This window comes from Ochlerotatus camptorhynchus, unplaced genomic scaffold (assembly GCF_037179485.1).
Source record: "Ochlerotatus camptorhynchus isolate MF236.1 unplaced genomic scaffold, CSIRO-AGI_Acam_v1.1 ptg000146l, whole genome shotgun sequence".
Classification (NCBI taxonomy): domain Eukaryota; kingdom Metazoa; phylum Arthropoda; class Insecta; order Diptera; family Culicidae; genus Ochlerotatus; species Ochlerotatus camptorhynchus.
The window spans coordinates 1,588,547-1,611,810 of NW_027040636.1; the positions used below are offsets into that span (position 1 = coordinate 1,588,547).

The window sequence follows — 23,264 nt, forward strand, 5'->3', positions numbered from 1 at the left end:
CTACACCACCGGCGCCGCTAAAATCGATCGCCACTTTGAAACAATATGAAAACAAATTACAGTTGAGTCGGTTACATTATTAAAAAAAATACAGATCCCCAGGTAATTTTCGATTTGCATATCGTCCTCAAAATTACAGTTCTCCGGTAAAGTCGACTACAAATCAAGCAATGTACATCGGTTAACGTTACCGATCGTTCGGTAAATTTGACAGCTAATTTTGCTGATCCAGTTTACAGATTTTTCAGTAAACCCAGTTCGGTTCAAGATTACCGAAAACATTACCGACCATTCAGCTGTTGAGAATTCGGTACATGAAATACCGAAGTCGGCGATTTTTTCTAAGTGTGTAAGTTTTTTTTTTGCTTTATTATAGAGACTTTCAGCCTTTAGCTGGTTCGTCTCTTGTGTAACTGTAAGTTATATTCTTTACGGGGTATTGCTCGCTGCAAAACCATTCTTTCTTTGTTTATCATCGATGATACTATCAATAGCGACGAAAACACCGAAAGTACCCTCGTACATGCTTGGCATACACAGTTGTACACACCAACTACTCATTTTTAATAACTTTTCCCTCATTTGTTGACATTTGTTTTTCTTTAAAGTAAAAGATTAGGATCATAGCTTACTATAGATATGCAAAGAGTAGGTAAATCTTAACATTTGAATCAATACCAATTAATTTTTACACTTAAAGTCCGCGATGTGCAGTGAGCATTTCTCACTTGATTTTTACAACACAAAAACAAATACAGTTTATTACTGGAATTAAAATCTACTTTTTCTTACGTACCTATAACAAGCTTCCACTTTATTCAATTTACTGCTTCAAACAGAACTATGTTTTGTCAACTGTGTGCAAAGTTATTAGCAAATGAGCAGTTCGTGACCAAAACTGTGTATGCCAAGCATGCCCTCGTATTCCTTGTATTCTAAATTATATTAATTTGATTAGTTCGATTACAATCACACATGTTCGTGTTACAAATCATATGTTTGAGGTTTTGGTTCTGTACTAGTCAGACATATGAGACTACACAAAAAATATTATGAATTGTGCATACGACTGAAAATCAAAACGACATTACTCACTGGCATCACTGGACTACTTGTGTCGCTTATGTTAATTTTGACGTCAGATGTCACATGTACCAGACGCGCGTTGCGGTTTGGAGGGCGTGCGACAATAAGATGAATTTTAAACTTGCATTTTATTTACTGTGCATCATTTCTGTATTCGCCCTATTCAGATAACACTTCTGAAATTTGTGAGTTTGACAGAACTACCAGCACCAAATTGTCGGGGTACACTGGCAATATACTGGAGTTGTCAAGTTGCCCCCGGTTTGCATGGACCCTACCTATCGACCCATCAACTCATGAACCGGGGACCAACGGCTTGGCGTGATCAGAGGATGTTATGCCTCAGAACATCCCGGCGGTGCCGACTGGGATTGAACTCAGGCCTGGTGGGGTGAGAGGTAATCACGCTTTCCACTACACCACCGGCGCCGCTAGATTTAGCTGTCATTTTACCGCAACATAATGTGCGTGGGCTTTGAGAAAGTCAAAATCATTCAAGTAAATAATAAGCTTAAAAAAATCTCACTATCACTATAAAAACTCAACTTTGACCACCAACATTTTGAAAATCCCGATTGCCTGACGAACAAGTTGTTGAATAATCTGCTAAATGAAAATTGAATATACAAATACAAATCACGTCATGGTTGGTTAAGTTGATTTCAAATTGTATGTAAGGAATAATGCCACTTCAATCCACTGCAGTGCACCGGCTTCCATCAAGGGAAAAATACCCATTCATTTAGCTGATGACATTGACGATGATGATAACAAATTTCAGCGACGGCAAATTTATAGAGCGAAGCGCAGCTGGCTGGAGTACACTGTCCTCTCCGTTCATTGTTCGAGTACTCCATCCATGTAATACCAGACCGAAAAAAGCAATGCTATGAAAACAAAAAAAAAAGCAAAAATACGAAGCAAGAAGTAGAAAAGACTCATTTGCTCACACGCAGCATCCTTTTATGCTAATGGAGTGGTATTAGAGCGTACCGATCCCTGTCAGGAGAATGCAGGTTCTTGCTTTTTCCTTTTTTATGGCAACTCCCTAGCTCTCGCAATTTTGCCACCCGCACCGCAACACGTTTCCATCGTGGTGACATGCGACATCCCCCGTCGAAGGAAAACCGAGTAAACGATAATGGAACTGAGCGGGCCTATTCCGTGATAAATCCCACTCCATTTCATCGCCAGCCGCCTCAGAGGAACCCATCTGATATCGGCAGGTGCGATCGGATGGGAGGTGGGTGGTTAAGCAGGGTTCGAGGATGCTTTCTTTCACTTCTGTTGCTGATGTTTACATTTTTGCTGCAAACTGTGGTCGTGAGAGAGAGAGAGATGGGAAAACCACTTGAGATGGGAAAAAGCACCAGTGGAGAGAGCTAAGATGTGAGATGAGTTTGGAAATAAGGATGCAGAAAAGGGGGGGGGGGGGGGGGGAAAATGAGAGAGTTAATGAATGCATGGCATGAGAATGGGTGAGGGTGAGTTACTTGAATGCTGGAAAAACTACATGCAATGGGCAGATTTGTGAAACCAATCCCGGCTTGGTAAATGTATTTTTCATTGAAAAGTTTCACGTCGTTTAACACGGATTAATTTTCTTGGTCATGGCCAAACTCAACCGTGACGCAATTGATTTGAGCTCATTTATTAATATTATTGTACGGAGCTCTGAACATATGTGTACTAAATAGAAAGGCTTGCTCAAAAATGCTTTTCCCATCCAATATTTCAATAAGAATGCAAGAAGCCACATTATTCTATGCAAGTTATTTTCACGTAACTTTTCTTGTCACTATTCCATTGAAAGATTAAATAAATCTTATGTAGTCCAGGATACAGAGGGTCTAAAGTAAGAGAGGAGCAGATTCAAAACAAAACAACCTCGGAAACCTATGCCCAGGCGATTTCTAGAAACACTGCCATTGAAATCAAAATATGCGTTGCTCGATTGACTCTAACTTTGACATTTCGTTTTGCCAGCCATTGCGCTTCTCTAGACTCAGAGTTCAATAAAGCAAATAACTGGTGCAGCGAAAAAAGAAGGATAAATGGTTCAAACCCCCAGATCCTAGTAACAAATATAAAATTGTCGTTCTATACAAAATGTGAATCAACTTTTACACTTTTACATTTTTACTTTGTGCCAGTGCTCACTCACGAATCATAAGATCGCTGATTGTGACGCTCTGAAAGCGAAATTGACAGGTTTTATAAGTCAACCCCATACTTTACACCCTCTTCTTGTTACTTACAAGTACAACATATCATTAAATCATCTAATGATTTCATAAATCAGAAAAAAAAACATTTATATAGGAAGTGAATGGAAGCAATAATGTGTAGAATCGCTCAAAAACACAATGTTAAGCGTTCGCTGGAGCAATGTTTCAGTAGAGATGTAATGACCAAAGAAAATGATGCGAGAGTGCTTTGTTTGTAAAATTATTTACAATTTTTTTTTACTGACTTAGTTGAAGCAAATTCTATTTAAAGGTTAATCTTTGCGTAGGAAATTAGATACAAGATACTTCAATCCTTAGTTGAAACAATAGGCCAGCCCAATATTAGAGCATAATCGAACACGATGTGTTTGCTAGAATAATATTAAAACTAATAACTTATTCGGCATTCTCAAAACTTTCATCGTTTGCAAAAAAAAAGTAAGTTTTCCTATCCTTTTTAGATTAAGTACATACCTAATATACATTATATACCTTCGAAACACAATAATCTCAGGGAATTCTAGATGGAAATTTAATAATTTCGAAAAGAAATCGTTCGATTCCGAGAAACGGGCATCCAAAAGATAAATAATGTCATAAATCAATTCAGGGCAGGTCAGTCAAACTATCCCTAAAATATTCTCTACCGGTTTCACCACAAAACCCTATCAACATCCTCAATGGAACTTCCATTAAACCATACCTCAAAAGGATTAAATTGAGCCATTCAAAGGGGAATGATAAATCCGCTTAAAATACACAGCAGTGGTGTCAATCCAATACAAGGTCACGGCAAACCCTTTGGTTGTTCAAGACCTCGATGAAAATTTGGTGTAGTAGTCTTAAAAAGCAAAGAAAAGTATTTTCTTTTAATTCGCGAAGATTTTGGATAGCCATTTTTTTTTTGGTTCTAAGGGGAGGGGTGGTAGGATAGTTAAAAGGTGTTCAACCAAACGTTGAAAGTATACTTCATCAATTTTACATTGTTTCTTAGCGTGGAATCCACATGCTGCTCAACCGTGGAAATCAAATTAATGCCACGCACAGGATCTCTCATTCAAGGTTACAACTTTTTTAACCGAATTTTGATGAGTTTTTAATACGTTTGTCACTAGAACGATGTTTTTTTTAGGAAGAGTGTTCAAAACGAACTTTGGAGCAAAAGTTCGCAATCTTAATGATAAGTTTTTGAAAGCTTTTGCAACTACAAATCTTTAAATACTTCATGGTGGTGTGAAGCACCTATAGAACCAAATGTTTGTGCCCAGATATTGTCCGAACTTGGTGAACAACGGAATCCTCTCGAAAATAGTGGTTTTTCACAAAAATAGGGTTGCAATTTGTCAAGGCTTTTCACATTTAGGATTTCTTAGCGTAAATTAATGCGTTTTAGACATCTTTGAATGCTTACATGGGTTTGGTACACAACTCGAACTTTTGCCCCACTATAGACAATTTCACCTTCCTGATGACACCTGATACTTCTAAACCAACTTTATGTAAAACGCAATCATGCCCTGAAATAAAATTCCCCTTCACTATTGAATTTTTCTTTTTGTACGCCCCCAAAAATGGAACTAATGGAATTATAATTTATCATCATGAAACACACTTTTGTCTATAATTCTTCGAAAACGCAACAGTTATTTGTGATTTGTTTGGGAAACCGTTTGCCACTGAAAGACCTTCCAAACAAGGGCCACAGGTGTCAACAACCTCACAACGATCTTTTACCATAACTTTCTCTGTTGATTTAATAAATAAATAATTTGTATGTAAAAACATTTAAAAACCACAACAAATAGTCCAACGGCGCAAAAATATCGATCGAAAAACAGCATCTAAAATAAGCTTCACATTTCTATCACAGAAACAGATTTCAAAAAGGATCTTAAGCAGACATCAGCAAGTTTTCAATCAAATTAAAATGCAATGGTTCTTAAAGAAACAAATCAAATTGCATTTAAAATGTTTTAACGGTACTTCATACGTGAAGTTTACGATTTTCAGAGTTGGTTGGAAATGCTGTCTTGCTTGAAGCTTTACTGTGATAATTTATTAGCTAGAGAAAGGTCTGAAGAGGGTAGGTAGATAGTTCCGCTTGAGTACGGCAATATGAAAAATTAATAGAAGTTGAAAATGAGCGAATTCCCATTAATGCGACAGTACTTGTCAAACGCACACTTCTTTACCTAACTCATACATTAATACAAATGAAGCGATTTGAAGTATTTCTGTAGATTTGAAGAAATACTTCAAATCTCCTCATCCATTAACGTATGAGTTAGGTGAAGAAGTGTGCGTTTGACTAGTACTGTCACAATTTTCAGCTTCTAGCAGAATTATCTGCCTACCCTCTTTGTGCTCTAGCAGAACTATCTACCTAACCTCTTTGGATTTTTTTCTAGCTAATAAATTATCCCGCTAAAGCCTCCAACCAACTCTGAAAATCAAATTGAGAAATTCCGTTGCTTTAAAGATAACTTGACAATCCATCAATTCAATTTTTGTTTTCATAATTGTATATGAATCTAAAACTCCACTCAATTTTTGAACAATTTAAATTATAATTAAAACTTAAATATGTTCAAATAGAAATAACTTTGTAAAGTAAAAATCTCAAATTATGGCCTATGGGATTCCAATATGCCTTAATTGGAATACTCCATAATAGGAACGTATAGCCAAAACTGGTACACATTACTTCAATGATAAATCGAATTTATAAAATTAATTGACACCGTCTGCATCTAGTTCCAACTGGTAACATTTAATGCATCATATTAAAATAAATATTGTTTAAAACATTTACAAATTATTGTCCAAGAATCGGTTTAAAAGTTAAAAAACAGATGTTTGAAGCCTAAATGACATAACTTAAGATATACACTGTTCGTATGGCACTCGTATATCAGTCTAATATGGAAAATCATCATGTTTAAGAAATGACGGTTAAGGATATTTATGTAAGTTGTTGTTTTTCCACTACATCTAGTCAGAAAAGCCAGCATTAATGGTCAAAAAACATTCGTTGTAACATGAGTTTATCTTTCGTTACGTGCAAACATTCACAGCAGTGGTATTTTGTTAGGATACGTACACTGATATCATATGGGATTCATATGCGAGTACATTTTGAACCATTGATAGAAATGATTGGACTATAGTTGTAGTACTTTGATCTAACGGGTGTTCAATAAAAAATGAGAACTTTTTCAGTCATATAGCTAGTATTTTTTTTTTTCAACGAATTCAGTATTTTTTTTTATTAAAAACATAATGTTTATTCGTAAAACGTCAATGAATACTGAAGAAGGGGCCCTGGTCTGCCGTACGACGCAACTTAGTTGCGATGCTCTCACAAGAGCGCTGGACGGCACTGAAATCATTCTATTTTTTTTATTGAACACCCGTTAGTACATCGATTGTAATACTGATTAAATATAGTACCTTAATCTAGATACTAGATTAAAGGAGTACAGTGGTAGTATCATCATGTTCTTCGCGCTAAGTACGCCAATGTTGCCTGTTGAGGAGTTAATGGTATAATCAGAAGATGTCATCTTCCTAATAAACTAATAATTAATTATAATGACGTTCAATCAAAAATAGTTTCTGGGAAAGTTGTAGAAGAAGAAATTTTATTTATTATTTAAATTTTAAGTACAGATAGCAAGCTAACACATAAACCATTAAAGCAAAAGGTTAGGACGAGAAGAACAAAAATATCACTTTTCCATGGTTCAATATATAAAGTCCAATGGGCAGTATGCGGTCGCAACTGAATGAGCTCAAATTTTGGGAGAATATTCAGGACGCTTGAGCTTGGTGGAGCCAAATCAATATTTTGAACCACGCTAGGTAATGTAGAATCAATAAAAAATATTTTTGAACCAAATATGTATTGCAAGTGAATTATGAGGAAAGCACATAAAAATATTGATGATAGTTTTAAATCCGGAGAAGAGATCCCAGGGAATTTAGTGAACATAGAAGCTTGGTTCAGTTGGAATCTGGAAATAGAATTTATTTTACAGTAGTGGTCGGTTTTGGAATCTTTTGACAGTAGTTTGATTAAATGAGCTCCTTTTGTAGTGTTGATGTTTCATCATGATTCGTGCAGTTTAAAAAAAATGATGCAAAATGAAAGAAAAGATTTGCAAATTATGTGCATTTATTTTGCACAAATCGTCGATATCTGAGGTCTTGAAAATAGAGGAAACGTTAAAATTGGTGATTAAAAAATTTTCTTCTGATCAAGAAGTCTTTTACAAACCAAGCATTCAGAGCTAAAAGCGGCATGGTTAACGTCCTAGTTCATATTGCGTTCTTTATTCATACAATTTACAATTAACACATTTTAATACAGATGACGTAGCCTTTGACGTTTTATGTTGTTGCGGAAACTATCGAGTACCGATCAAGCCCTCCATTTACTAAACTTGCTGTAAACGAAGCGTGAATTTCACATCTGTCGTATTACTCCATCACTATTGAGAAATGAAGAAGTAATCGAAATCGACGTGTCTAAGGGTTTTGCTTATGTAAATTTTCCAGAGGATCCTAGCTATGACTTCTGTAGAGCAGATATTGAAGGAATGCTAGAAACACTTTACCGCATGGACTGGTCGAGATATTGATTCCACTATTGACTGTTTTACACGTAATACGCATCACATTACTGCCGATCATGTTCCCCTGCGTAGACCTCGTCCTAAACGACATTTAAAGCAGTTGAGATCGAAAGAACTCCGAACATTTTGTAGTTCTCGTTGCCCAAGTAACACCAAATGTTTCATATACATATTTGGAATCCCAGTGTGACTTTCTAAAATGTTTTCCAGTAAAACGCCTGAACTATTATTCCTTCTTCTATAAGATCAGAAAAGCGCAGAAGGTGGAGCCAATTATGTCACAGCATGTAATGTGTGATTTCTCTAACACTAAATAATATGTCATATAAGCATTTCAACAAACATAATCTAAACAAACATATGTAAATTTTAGGTTCTCATTTTGTCATACAAACGTTCCAGTAGACCAGAAAATACTTTTGATTTCTAAGGTCCTTTCACAGATTTGAATAATATATTTATTGAAGTAAGGTTAAACAATTGTGTCATACATAAGTGTAGACCGATTTGTCCGGAACATTTTTGCAAGATTAAATTATTCGGAGAGAACAGAATTAATTATAGTCAAAGTAATAAATTAACAGCTAGAGTAATAGAACATAAATTTAAAGTGCGCTTTCAAATTTTTGGTGGAATTAACAATTTTGCCTCTCAAAATGCAATGCGCCATTATTTTGTTGCTGATTCCAGCAAAAGTTTAGAAATATTTTAGTCTTAGATTTTCCGTTATCATAAAATATAACATTATTTTATTTCTAACTGTAATTTCATACAGTGAAACAATGTTTACCCTTCTCATTGATCAAAAAAAAAAATAAAAGACACAGACAGTGTATTTGATATAATTATAAATGATTGTTTTCTGTTTTGTCACATCAATATGGAGAAAATGCACACCGCATGTTGGAAAGTTTGATATATCTTTAAAAAATAGCTCATTCCCAGCTTAATGACAAGTGAGTTTAAACGAGGTTTTTATTTATATTTGTTACAGACATGGTTAAAATATCATATATATGAACAATCAAAAATGAATCCTAAGAAATGTTTTACTATATGAGACAAAACATTGTGAAAACAAATCAAACGTTATGGTAACTTCACCAAGAAAAAAAGGAGCTAATTCATGAGACTAAAAACCAGATCACATGAAAGTAATCCAAATGCAAACACAGCATGCTACATAAAAACTCGCATAAAATTTTTCAATATAAAATATACCGATTTAAAAACTTTAAATGGTATCTTAGCACGTGCATATTGATATGCAATTGATATGCAATAACATTCAACTAAGTGTAACCTCAGATAGCCTAGTTAGTAACGGCCTTTTGGTTATTGATTTTAAGATTCGAGCAGAGGACCAAAGTTTAGAGATTATGTTTGCACGCTGATTGACCTAAATGACACCGCTGTCTGATGATGATCGAACTAAATGATATTACAGATTGATATGTTGTTTACTTTTTGACTTACAGATACATGGAATGAGAGAAGATGCGATGAAAGCTGATTGAAATTGGGAAAACCCATTAGCATGTTTAATTGTGTTTGAAGCGGCTTGCAAAGAAGGATAATTACGAACACGGCAATCCCGCTGTATGTAGTTCCAAATCATTTAGATCCTCCAGCTCCGTTACCGATAAACTTTTATCCACCCATTACAAAGAAACTCCTTTCGCCAAGAGTTTCGTTTTCTCTTTTTCTATACGGCTCTCTTTTTGAAGTAGTGATGATCTGTTCCTGGTATTCTCCTAACAACGGTGAAGATATTCTGCAGTTGTCTGTCTCCATATGATTTGTTGTCATAACAAAACACACAGAAAAAATGTACCCGACTTGAAATGACCGATCACAGCATCAACTCAGCATTACAGAAAGCTTACAAACATCAAAAGTTTTCTGACTTCTATGCCTCAAGTACTTGCAATATATGTGATTATAGGGTCAGAAAAATTGCTTGACGGTACTTGATTAAATAGTATAATGCTTGGTAGCATTTGTCATACTGTCAAGATTTAAATCAAAGTCATAATTTCACTGTTTGACTCTAAACTAATAAGCTGACAGTTCACTCCCATACAAAGCACCACCGAGGGGCGCTAAGATGGTTATTTTTGCTAATGTAATCACATTTACTTAAAATAGTTCCAGTGTATCAAAATGGATGAAATTTTGGATTTCAGATCCATTTTTAATGCAGATTACGAATATGCATTTACCTCAATATTCTTAGAGAACCCAAATGATAACTGTGGAAGTGCTCTATAAAACACTACGTTGAGAGCAGGCAAAAGCTTGTGCTAAAGCATCAAAGCCAGACATGGAGAGATTTGTAGCTTTTTAAAAACTGATTAGAATTTATTTTATTTTCATATCACTGTCCTATACTGGAAACTTTAGTCGGCAGTGTGTTTTGAAAAACCCGAATAGTTGATTTAGTTTTTGATGTACCTGAATGTCTCAAATGATCAAAAATATGACAATCTTAGGACATTTAGAAACATATTCCAGATGAAAAAGATGTAAATATTCCATGTTTATGTAACTAGAAAAAAAAAACTTAATAAGACTGGTAAAAAACATACTTAGCGTATTGAGTAATAATTCCAAGCACATATGTAACAGATTGTCAACGAAATTTAAATATGACTTTAAAAAACATATTTGGCTACTGCCGCTTTTATCTGAATCCGTCAATCAAACGTTCCCGAAAGAAGTGCTTGTAGGCTTTCTGTTGTATTGTTTATACCTATTAAATGCGAAAAATGTCGTTTCTCGTTGTTCAAACACGGAAATCTGAGAAATCGAAACTAAGTTTAACAATGGTTCTCGCAAAATGGGTTTATATGGGGGTTTATAAAATTCAAAGGATAATTTTTCACTCGATAACTTATGGATGCTGTTACAAAACATTTGCAGGCTATGCAAAGTCTTTGTAATGGTTGATTATGTCTTACCTGCCAAACGAAATGTACCACATTATTTAATACACATAGACTTTTATTTGTTTTGATGAAACATATTTGGCCATAATTCTTATTTGTACGTTGAAACATAAAACACTTGATTTGTGATATCTGCCAAACAATATATGTAACCAAAATTTCATGCTTTTCAAACGTGTTTCCGAGTACCTGAGTGATGCCAAATTAATAAAACAAATTTACAATGCAAATGGATTCGTGCGCTTATGTTTTCTATTGCACTTATCACACATTAGTATGACTCAATTAGTAAAATAGTACTGTTGTAGTACTTTTATACGACAAACTAAATATCATACTATTTGAAATTATGTTTTTAGTGTTACTTGGTTGTCCATTTGCTAAGCAAGCTCTTAATCGAGCATATAATTGCTTCTTGTACAAACGCTACACCCTGCATATGCAAGGTAAATTGCGGAGAAACCCAAAGAGTTTTTAGAATTTCGAAAACTTCAAGCGGAAGGATAAAGTATTACCTATCGAGATGTCTTTTGGTGACGATCTCGCTAGTACTGCATCTGGTTAATGCAATCTGTTCGCTAAACATTTTAAAAGTGCTTTCAATTGTTCAACATCGTCTACAACTCAAATTGAAAATGTATGCAGAGACACACCCCGCGATGTTTGCTCACTGGGAAATTTCCAAATTACTCCCCAGCATGTTAAATCCGCCATCGACGCGACGCTCTGATTCATCCTTTAACAGTACTGTTCAATGCTTCTATGCGAGAGCGCCGATTTCCCTCCAGCTGGAAGACATCCGTTATGTTCCCAGTCCACAAAAAAGGAGATAAACGCAACATCATTGTGCGGTAGCTCGAAGATTTTTGAGATCATCATCAATGATATCCTATTTGGTTACATTTCTACCGACCAACACGGTTTCTATCCCAAGAGAACTGCATGTACGAACCTCATTCAGTTTAATTCTCTCTGCTTGCGCTCGTTGGACAATGGCACACAAATTGACGCTGTGTATACTGACCTTAAATCTGGCTTTGATCGTGTTGCTTGAACGTCTTGAAAGACTCGGTGTTTCATCATCTTTGACCTGCTGGTTCAAATTTTATCTAACGGATCGGTAACCAATTGTGAAGATTGGAAATGAACCATCTGAGTTAGGTCGAAGCAATTCAAAGAAAGTTTGTGAGATATGCCCTTCGTGACCTTCCGTGGTGAGATCCCCTCCAGCTATCACATTAAAACACCGTTGTAGACTGCAGGGTATTGAAACTCTGGAGAAAAGAAGAAGCACTGCTCAAGCAGTTTTTGTGGGTAAGATCGTGTTGGGACGTACGGACTTTTTTCAAACGCGCGCCGTTTTGTCAAAAATCAATATTTTAACAATCGGGACAATTCACTAGTTTAAACATTCTAGTTTATTAAACTTTTATCCATTTTGTTCTAATTAGGACTATCTCCGGCTGCAAATAGTTTCCACCCGCAAACCGCTTCACGCCGGGGATGCCATCACTAAGGCGACTGCAGTGCCACCTCGCTGCACATTTAAAAAACCAAAATTTGGGAAATCGTTATCTAAAATATTTTTGATAAAATGCTGAAACCGCATTCTTTCAAAGTGTTTCTGTTCGCCTTTTTTTCAGCTTGTACACTGGCTCCCCTTAAGGTGATTCCTTGTAGAGTCCACAAAAGGCCGCCACGAAGGCTGTACATGCACTTTCACTTCGAATTTTCAATTACACAAATCTCAGTAATTAGTGCCTCAATTCACCTGAAATTGCTACTTTATGTATGCTGCAGTGCAGCAAACGTGGAGTAACAGTTTCATTATGGTAAGTGTTCTGGAAGTTGATTTTTGTGCACTTGAAGTTTCTAAGTGATTACTGGAATAAGGATCTCACAGTGAAACACCTTAAAGCCAGTATAGCACCACAAAAAGATAATATACAAGGCGTTACTGGGCAACAGAACTATAGTGTTCACCAAGATTGCTTTCAATACAATTTTTCGATTAGCTGCTCGCTCAACAAGGAGCGGAAAAATGTAAGAAAGATGAGAGGAACATTCCAAAATCACTCACTTCAAATTCCGAGATTGGTTTTAAGACATTTTCAGTGGAATATTGGAAAAAGCATTTAGAACAAATTGGAAGAATCTTCCGGAAAAAGTTTAAAAAAATCTGAGAGATGTCTGAAGAATCTTTCAAAGAAAATCAGATGAAAACTTTCGGAGGTTGTCAACGGGGCTTATGATAAGCAATCCATTATCATTGTACGTACTCCGGTGAACCAGTAGTTTCAAGGTCAATATCGGCGCTGGCCACGTCCTTACGGTCATCGGGGAGGGAAAGGTTTGTGATTTTTTTTTCCTTGACTTGTTTTTCGTCGATCTTGTTTTCCGTGCTGAGCGCCAGGGAGGCAGCTCCCACACCTGGACCCTACCTATCGACCCATCAACTCATGAAACAGCGACCAATGGAATTTACTTCCCTGGGATTGAACCCAGACCTGCTGGGGTGAGAGGTGATCACGCTTACCACTACACCACCGGTGCCGCTTGGATTGTTGCTTCGAAACTCATTGTTACTAGAGACTAGAGATAAAAATGTCTGATATTTGTCGTTTAGCATCTCCAACTATGTAAATAGTTAACTTTACGCATGAAGTAATAGCATTAGTTAAAGTACTAATTATGGGTTTAATGGTCCCTGGTCTATGTTGCTGCCTAAGAGCTTTTAATACTGATTGTGACGACTTTGATTTTAATATTACTAGGCTCTATTTTTAAGTACACCGTTTGAAAAATTCATTTAAATTTCTGCGATACATAGTGCACATAAAGTAAACGCTGGATTTGTCGTAAATTTACACGATATTTCGTGTAAATTTAAGTGCAATATCGCATAAATGAGCAATATTATATGCAAGCTTGTAAACGATTTCGTTGTTTATGCCAACTATAGCTCAAAATTCAACGAGGGGAGATTCTACGCGATAGTTAAAATTCAGAATTTGTTTCTGTGTAGTAGTAGAGTAAATAGGATACGTTAAAATTAATCTGTGCGAAACCATCGGAGACTGTATAAAAAAAATAAAAAAAATATCTATAACTGGCCCACTGTAACGGAACGTTGATGCCAAAACAAACTCAAACGTTTTTCTCCTGTTTGTTTCGTCCATCCATACCACAGCATCCTGTCGCAGCAGAGTGCTTCTGAGCGGGCGAAGCTTTCCCGAGCAGAAGATGAGATAACGAAATGAGTGAGGATTTCCTTTTTCGCTCTCGGTGATTTTTCCCTCCCAATCTCAAGGCACGTCTGCAAGCACATTCCTATCGCCATCATCATCCTTGGTGGTCTGAACTGGGTTGCTCCACTCGTACATCTTCAGTCTGATTTTTGAGGTTCGTTGCGGCGGACGCATTCCCAAGGAGCAAATTTCCGGGTCCGGTTTGCCAACCGTTTTGTGAGTGTTCTCCCCCTTCGGATTACTACTGCTTGTTATCGGTCTCCCTGATTTACCATCTCCGTGTGGTTTGGTTTCCCAAGAGAAGGAATACTTTCCCCCTGCAGAGTGGTGTAGACGAGTCCGCAAGTAATTTACTCAAGTGCTGAGAAACTTATTGTTCTTGAGAAATCTCAAGTGGATTTCGGAGGATTTCCGTTCCATCCTCAGAACGGACGGAATCTTTTTACGGTTACGACGACTGTCTGTCTTGAGAGCATCAACTATAGAAGAATCATCGGAGTTTGATATTAATTGAGATTGTTCCTCGGAGAAAAAGGAACGGAATTTTACATAGCGTGTTTTGAATTGAAGTGCAGACACAGGTGTCAAGACACGAAGCTAAGGTGATGCTAGAACTGACAAGCATATAAATTGAATTCTTGAACGGATGAAGTGATGTGAGCTGTAAGTTTGCTGTCTCTCGTCATCAGGTTAATACGAAGTGCTTCAGTTATGCTGTTGAGGAAAATATTTAAATTGAATTCCATCGTGAATCTATTTCACAACAAATAAAGCAGCAAGTGTAAAGTGAAATATGATGGATAAGGTGTTTTATTTGGAAATGTAATTTACATATATGTACTGAAGATATGGTGATATTTGAAAACATATGCTGTACATATAAATAACTGGATAGATCAATGTGAAATAGGTAATAGTAGTAGATTAACTGTGCGATTGATGAGTAAATAGGTGATTGAATAATAAGCACCTGAGGGTTATATGCTTCGATGTGTTTGATTGTGGAAAAGGTAATATTTTTAAATTCCATATGCGTTATTAAGTCTGTTTAATGTCCTCTATCTGTGGGATTCTTCAACGTTTCAGGCATGTGAAGGTGGTTAGTCCTATGTGATAGGACTGCTGTCGAAGGTATAGTTTTCAAGATAAAAATGTTTTATTTTGCCGCTTCAAGATTTCAAGAGCAGCCTCGGTGGACAAAGCCGAGTCTTGTGACTATCAAATAAAGAAAGGGCTAAGATGTGTTTCTTTGATTACTGAAAAATCCTGTTCCCCTAGTTTGAAGTAGTCAAGACTAGGAATTGGTGGAAGATCTTTCGTCCCGTAACGTACCACGAAAAGGTGATCTACCCACGTTACGGGGCATCCTCTTCTTTAGTTTACAATCTTAGAAAACACGAACAGATCTGAATTTTATTACTATTTTAAGTCATTTTTTAAGACTAGTGGCCCTTGGACAGCTTGACAGCATTCTATTTTAGCTTGTTATTTGACATACTATCAGCGGCGCCGGTGGTGTAGTGGTAAAGGTGATTACCTCTTACCCAGCAGGCCTGGGTTCAATCTCAGTCGGCACCGCTGGGATGTTCTGAGGCATAACATCTCTTATCACGCCTTCCAAGATCAAGATCAACGGAAAACAAATCAAGGAAAAAACATCAGCATTTTTGAAATTTTTTGCTGTGAAAAACAGACAAAAAACCGAACAGTTTAAAGAGCTTGTTTTCAATGTGTCTCATTATTATATTTTTTCCCTTGATTTGTTTTCCGTTGATCTTGTTTTCCGTGCTGAGTAACAATGTTCCAGACACCAGGGAGGCAGCTCTTACACCTGGACTCTGCTCTTCGACCCATCAACTCATGGACCGGCGACCAACTGAAACCAGGGTGGCACAAACATATACGTAGGATACAGACCACCTCAATTTCACTGGATAGAGAGCGACAGAAAAACAGCAGCGCTATTTTTTCAGAAGTGAGAATATGTTGAACAATTCGGTAAAAAACACTTTCGTACTATCCTGTGAATTGGTAATGTCAAATACAATATTAGCAAGAAGAATTAACTGTTTTGTGTTGATTTTAGGATTCACATTTATCATTTTATAAAACTTGCAGAATGACAGAATGCACATGACTTTTGTGACGGCTTTATGAGCTTGGGAATTACGTATCAAAAGAACCAGCAGCAGTCGACATGCTAGAGTATGTTTTAATATAAAAGTATTTTGTCTTTCCATCCTATATGAATGCTCTCATAATATTGTGGACCGAAATAAAATACAATGTTTTTTGAGCATGTACAAGACTATTACATGTCAGGGTTTGCGTAAAATTAATGTGGTAACCGTAAATAATTGAGCTGTTTTAGCGAACAACAACGAGGGCGATCGTTCACGGAGAATCTGAACTTATTTTTTATAAACGAATTGTCTCATAGAAGCTAGAAAGTAATCCAGACCGCAGGCGCAGGGTTAAATTTCTGTAAGAAATTAAACCGGTTATCCTACAGGTGCTGGATAAAGTACCGTTCTGATTCATATTTCGGAAATTTAATAATTATATCTTGAAATAACTACACACTTATATGATATAAACATTACAAATATATCACTCTTGTTCCTTTAATTAACCCACGTTTTTACTACCATTTGTATTGGTATCACCCCTAAATGATAACGTTGCAGGCGAAAATTAAAACGCGCTTCCAACATTCTTAAAAAATAAAGTGTAACTGTAAAAAAAAAATTAATTCATGTTTCGGTCAAGACATTTTTATTCATTTATAGTATTTAATAATTTCATTAGATTAAACAACGCTACACTTGAAATCAAATATAACGTAGCTATCATAAACGAATAAAATTAAATTATAACTGCTAACGCACGTACCTTAAAAACCATGCACAAAATTGCAAGGTGCAAATACTCATTTCAGCTAAAACAATGTTTTTTTTAAAATTATGAAATAATAAGATACTATGATCATGTTTTGAATTGGTAAGATACAAGAAGAGGTTGCAAAGAATGTGTTTAACATATTTAACCTGTTTATTTTACTTCATGAGAGTCACAATCAGCGATTGTGACTCATAGAAAGCAAAATTTACAGGTTTTATGTTACAAACTCATACTTTGTAACCTCTTCTTGTAAGTTACAAGTAAAACATGTCATCATACCATCTTTTGGTTTTATTATTCCGAAAAACATTATTTTAGCTGAAATGAGTATTTGCAAGCTTGCAAAATTGGGTGTCTGAAATTTGAATCTCCTCAAAGACAAGTGTCCGAAATTTTTTTCGCAAATTTTTGATATTTACTTTAAAATATCGTCTCAGATAGCTCAACTTAAGGATATTTCAGAAATGTATCGAAGAAATGAAACTAAATAGTGTGTTGCCATATATTATATGTCCTTTTTCTGCAGCACATGTCTTAAGTGTCAGAAATGTGAATCAGAACGGTATTTGTAGCATCACCCTCATCCCCCTGTTTCACTAATTACAATTATATTTTAATGGACTTCTCTTATATTATACAATTTAAGCATAATGTATAAGGGATTATTTTTAGAATAATTTTGTCAGCTTTGCTGATAATTTACTGTAATTTTAACGTTATCTGAACTATTTTGACTTAGTTTGCGCTTCGAACATACCATTCTGTTAAAATTCATCAATATACAAAACAGTATTCCAGAATCAACCAGCATACTGAGATAGATGCCATCTATAGTTCAACGTTCGTCCGCTAGGGGACATCATGATAGCAAAAAAGAAATGTATCTTATGATTTGTATGGCAAAACTGCCCACAAGACCATCTTGATAATCGGATATCTCTGTAGGATATCAATAACATGACCTGCCTAACCTGTGTCATATTACCTACATAAAAAATGCTTTGGATGTCCTGGTGAAAGTGGCCAAATCTAGAACTGAACCAAAATCTATCAAAATGTTAAATTGTTTGATGGTCAAAATATCGAAAATGCAATATACTTAACAAAGCAAGTAAATCAAACATAGGCGCATTTTGGCGAGGCGAGGTCCTCAAAAACCAATTTCTCTCTCTTGGAGTTCACCACACTACACATTGTTTAATAGTATGTTTAGAGTTCGGAGAAATGCTATACTTAGATCAACATGATGCTTTACTGCGATATTTTTTTTTAGTTAGAGAAAGTTCTGAAGAGGATAAATTAATAGTTCCGCTAGAAAATTGAACAGAAGTTTAAATTGAGCGCAAAGAGCCATTTACTAACCAAATGCACACTCCTTTACCTAGCTCATACATTAATGGAGGCAGGGACTTGAGGTATTTCCTCAAACTCACAGTGCAAAAGAGTGCCCGTTTGACTTGCTTATATACTGTCTGCGGCTGTGGAATAGTTCTGGCGACGTTTAACAGCCCTATGTTGCCGAAAGCATTTCCAGACATTCAAAGTGTTTTTTGTAACTTTATACGTGGATTTGAGGAAATACCTCAAGTCCCCTCATCCATTATTGTATTAGCTAAAAGGAGTGTGCGTTTGATTAGAACTGTCGCATTAATGGGCCTTCACTCAATTGTAGATGGTTTTTTTTATTCATGTTCTGATGATTCTGTAGATGGTTTTTTTAATTCATGTTACAGCTTTAAGTGTAGACGCTCCAAAAGCGCATGTATGAGTAATTGATTAATATGAGAAGAGTGTTGCATACTTTTGAGCGCTTTCTTATTTCTTGTTGATGAAGATCCAGGGTGTGAAGATGGAAGTAGGCCGCGCTGCGAAAATGACATGTTTTTGTTTTGCTGCGTCGTTTTCGTTCTAGTGAAAATGTTATAAATTTACAATTTCATTTTTAAAAAGTGTTAATTTGAAAGTACAGAAGTGATGTTGAAAAGTGGATTGAGTGAAAATTTGCAAATTCTTATTCGTTGCATGTGGTGCCGACTGTTCTAACCTACGCGTAGTTACGCTCAGCTAAGTTTATTTACCTTTTCGTTCCTCTGTCCTCGTTAGGAAATATCCATCTAATTAAAAACGATCATTTCAAAACTTACAAAATACGCGTCAATCAAGTATTGCACTACTGCTTGATTGAAAGTTTCAGTACATTATCAATGGTGTATATTTGCATCGATAATGTATTGAAGCGGGGCTTATCATGGGTGAAAATGGCTTCGGAATGCTTGCGTTCTTGAAATGGGCTATTGTAGCTGCGGTAGAGTTGTCACCTTCTTACTCCCGGGTTCAAGCTTCTTGCATTGATAAAAAAAATGATTGCAGGCAGATTTTATCCAGCTCAGCCAGCCAGACCGTGGAGTTAGGCCAAGGGCGCATCTTCACTCTAATCTACGATTCCCCATACTATTAATAACCTTTTTCACATGAGAACCTCTTATCGATCAGAATGAATTGTGCATATGTTTAGGATCAACAAACATTGTCAGGCGCAAAGGAGCAACAGGATCGAGCGGATAACGTTTCTTAATTCCATAATCTGAAGACTGCTTTGAATAATATGTTTAAGTAATGGGCAGCAACAACGGACAGCTTCTATTTATTAAATGCTTGATATAACGATTGCTAGCAACGCCGGCTGGGCGGACCTATGGCTTATCCTCTCTACTAACAAAAATCCACCCTTCCCGTGACACTTATGAGGGGTCGTAGAGTTCTCTGCATCTCTCTTAAGTAAGTGCCGGACTAACATTCCTCCCCTTTCCCCACCAAATCCAAGGACGTGGCCAGGACAGCTCTGGTCTGTTGGAGGGAGACACATCCTTTATCTAAAAGGTAGTAATTAATAACAAATTACTATCTAACAGCAACGGATGACGGTGGGTCTCCTTCTTAACAACAGTTTGGAGCTCGTACCACATACGACAATGTGCAACCTGGTTTATGCTATGCTATGCTATGAAGATCCAGGGGGTGAAGATTAACACACTGAGAAGACAAAGATACAAACAAGGGTTTGAAGCTTAGCGCAACGTAACTTCTTCAAAATATTTGATTTTAACATTAAGGAATCGAAAGCAGATAGGGCCAATTACGACGAAGTTGCGTTCTACCCTATCAAAAACTACTGTTGACTAAATTGGTAGTACTAACTTAAAGATAGATAGCGTTTAAATTAAGACGTTAGGTTAAAAAGTGCGATTAAATGCAAAATAAACACAAATCTTTATTTTAGGGGGTGAAATGTCTCTAATGTCGGCATATGTGTCCCGATATTGGGCCCATACATAAAAAGAAAAAAAGATTGTTTATCGATAAGACCAATTTTTAGATCTATATGCCAACATAAGAGCCATTTTCTCTATCTCCTTAATCAAGAAAACCAAGCATTTCCTCTACATTCAGTCTATTGATGGCATGAACATGGGACGTAAGTGTTCTTACAATGGACTGTAACGTACAAGCAAGTTTTGCCAGCATTAATATCTTCGTATAAAACCTTCACGAGAAGATTTCCTAGCCACAGTTCATGTTGAAAAACAAACTTTGTTGGAAAAATTAACAAAACATAAAAATTTCAAAATTATTAAAAAAAAAGCTTCCAACGACCACATTACACACACTTAACCATGCCATCGCTGTGCGGTAATTTTTTTTACTACCGAACTGTTCGGTTAAAGTTTAAAATTTAGTGAAAATTTTAAAAATTAGCAAATTTATTCCGAGTTTGTACAGCCTTTGAACCAAGCATGGAAGCCTTAGACTAGGTAATACGACGCCATTACTGACTGTGCTATCTGTGCCCTCCTCGGTTGTGTTTACACAATGTTATTTCCAAAAATAAAACATTATACGAAACGTCTATTATGCGAAGTGTCCATAATGCGAATCATGCTTCTCCGAAATGTCCTTATGTGAAACATTTTTATGTGAAATGGGCCATCCCCTCCCTTGGGATTTTTATGAGATTATAAGGGCTTGTGGGGTATATGCACCGCCGGGGCATGGTTTTTTTTTTCCGTCGATCTTGTTTGCCGTGCTGAGCACCAATGCTACCGACGTGCCAGGAAGGCAGCCCGGTAGACTTTTGGCATTTGAAATACGTTTTTTACTTCTTTTTCGAAGTTCTGTGAATCAGCATTGCTAGTGTAGTCCGTTTGATTGATTTCCATTATAACACCCAATCGGGAAATGTAATATTATATCACAGATTTGCATAAAAAACATGCACACTTTGAATGTTTCAGCGCATCCACAGATTCTGTGATGTGGTCGTCGGAAGATTTTTCAATAATTGTGTAATTTTTATGTTAGCTAAATTTTCGAGCAAAGTTTGGTTTCCCAAATGCACTGTGGCTAGAAAATTAAGAAATGTTTGAAAATTTTGAGGCTTAAAATATATTTTATACATTCATTCTGGAAATACTTGCTAGTACGCTGCAGCCCATTGTAATAACTGACATGCAGATGTTCGTGTCATTTGTTTTGTGTGAAGAAATCAAAAATATTCTAATGGCAAAACATATACGGTCAGGTGGCAACATTAAATCAGTGCTATACCCTTTTCATTTTCACACTTCCACGTTCCTAACGTATGTGTCGAGCACTTAAAAAGATTAAAGCTTTGACACTCATACGTCCACATATGCGTTAGCACTAGAAGCTGTTTCATAAATCAAAAGAAAGTTGAAATCCTTTTTTTGGCAGGTGACAGAGTGAGTGCTTCCACGAATTTGCACGATTCACGTTTGGTGATGCCGAAAAATGTTCCTGCTATTTAATGACAAACGTATTCGTCTAACGTTCTACCTGTTAGCCGAACGAGAGAATCAACTGTTTTCTCGCGCGTGAAAAAAAACTCTATCTACAATACATTATTCTTTTTCTTTATTGCACTTACGTCACAACTAGAAGTTTGTGCTTAACCTGAACTTAATGTTCATATTTAATATAAACTATAGCGACAGTGAGGACATTTTACAATTTTGCCAGCACCACTATCAGTCGTTAAGTTTTTTTTTCCTCCACCTACAACGTAAATTATTGGCATGTAATGAAATTACTGTAAACGACGTTATCGGTTTTCCTAATTGCTTTCTCAGTTTGCATGTGCTGATTTTATGCAAGCATTGTAACTAAAACATCACGTACTGGCTACATTCACGCCCCGTAACCTTTTGCCAGTGTAAGCTCATTTGCTTTTGATCTGAATTGCACTTTCCTGCAGACATTACAGGCATCTATAGCTATCTACACCTGCAAGCATTGGTCCGTAAACAAGTTGCATATCTGGGTTCGATGCATTGCACTCCTCTACACTGCACTCATTCCCATCTCGAAAGCACGTGGAAGTGCTTGCCTTCCGCGCTCGTTGGTAGGAAACCAAAAATGTTCACATAATGTCGGAACTGGATGCAAGCACACGTAGAACATTCTGACATTTTTCCGGGGCATAAATTCTAATAATCGAATCAGGCTGGTGGTGAGTGAATTCTAATTCATGAGATATACGACTAAATGGACTGAAAACGATTTGGGTGATTTTTCAGGGATAAATATTTTGCGTGATTTATTTGAATTTACTTATGAAAATATCCAATCCATGTATCAACCTTACACTAAATACTGTGATCGTACGTTATGGAAACTTGTTATTATCTCTTATCAGTGTGAATTTCGGTCAATCGATATGCATTTTAACCAGCACTAGGAATTTTAACGGGTAGGATTACATAGCATCAACATAAATATGATTTTTTTTTAAATGTTAATTTTGGGTGGATAATACCTGAATTCACTTGTATCTAGCATGTACATTGTAAATTGTATATGTAGCTTGTTAGTAAGAATTTTACACCATATTTTAATTGAGCAACATATACATGCATTCCACTATAAAAACGACTAGGACAAATTAATTAAAATTATAACTGTTATACTTTGTAACCTTTGTAAGCATTGTATCAATTTGAACATCCTCAAAAACTACACTATCCCACTGATAACATTGATAACCAGAGATAACACAAATGTACAAGAAGCATATAGATCCCAAGTAACAATTTCGGTTTTATAATGGTTCTGTAGACCATGATTTAGACTTGTAGTATGCTTTAAAACCTCCATAAAACTTGAAATGTTACTTGCGATAGGCCTACAAGTGCAATATCAGAT

The 23,264-nt window shown here is 36.2% G+C and overlaps 1 protein-coding gene across 5 annotated transcripts in view; it reads left to right on the top strand.

Annotated features, from left to right (window-relative positions):
* Dscam4 (Down syndrome cell adhesion molecule 4) overlaps positions 1 to 23,264 on the top strand; it is a 360,507-nt gene that overhangs the window by 25,557 nt on the left and 311,686 nt on the right. Inside the window, exon 1 of one of the 5 annotated variants that reach the window (XM_065221641.1) lies at positions 14,305 to 15,154. The exons of the other annotated variants lie outside the window; for them this stretch is intronic. The gene's annotated coding sequence lies outside the window, so the exon portion shown is untranslated. Of the gene's footprint in view, positions 1 to 14,304; positions 15,155 to 23,264 lie in introns of those variants that run through there. 5 annotated transcript variants of the gene reach the window in all.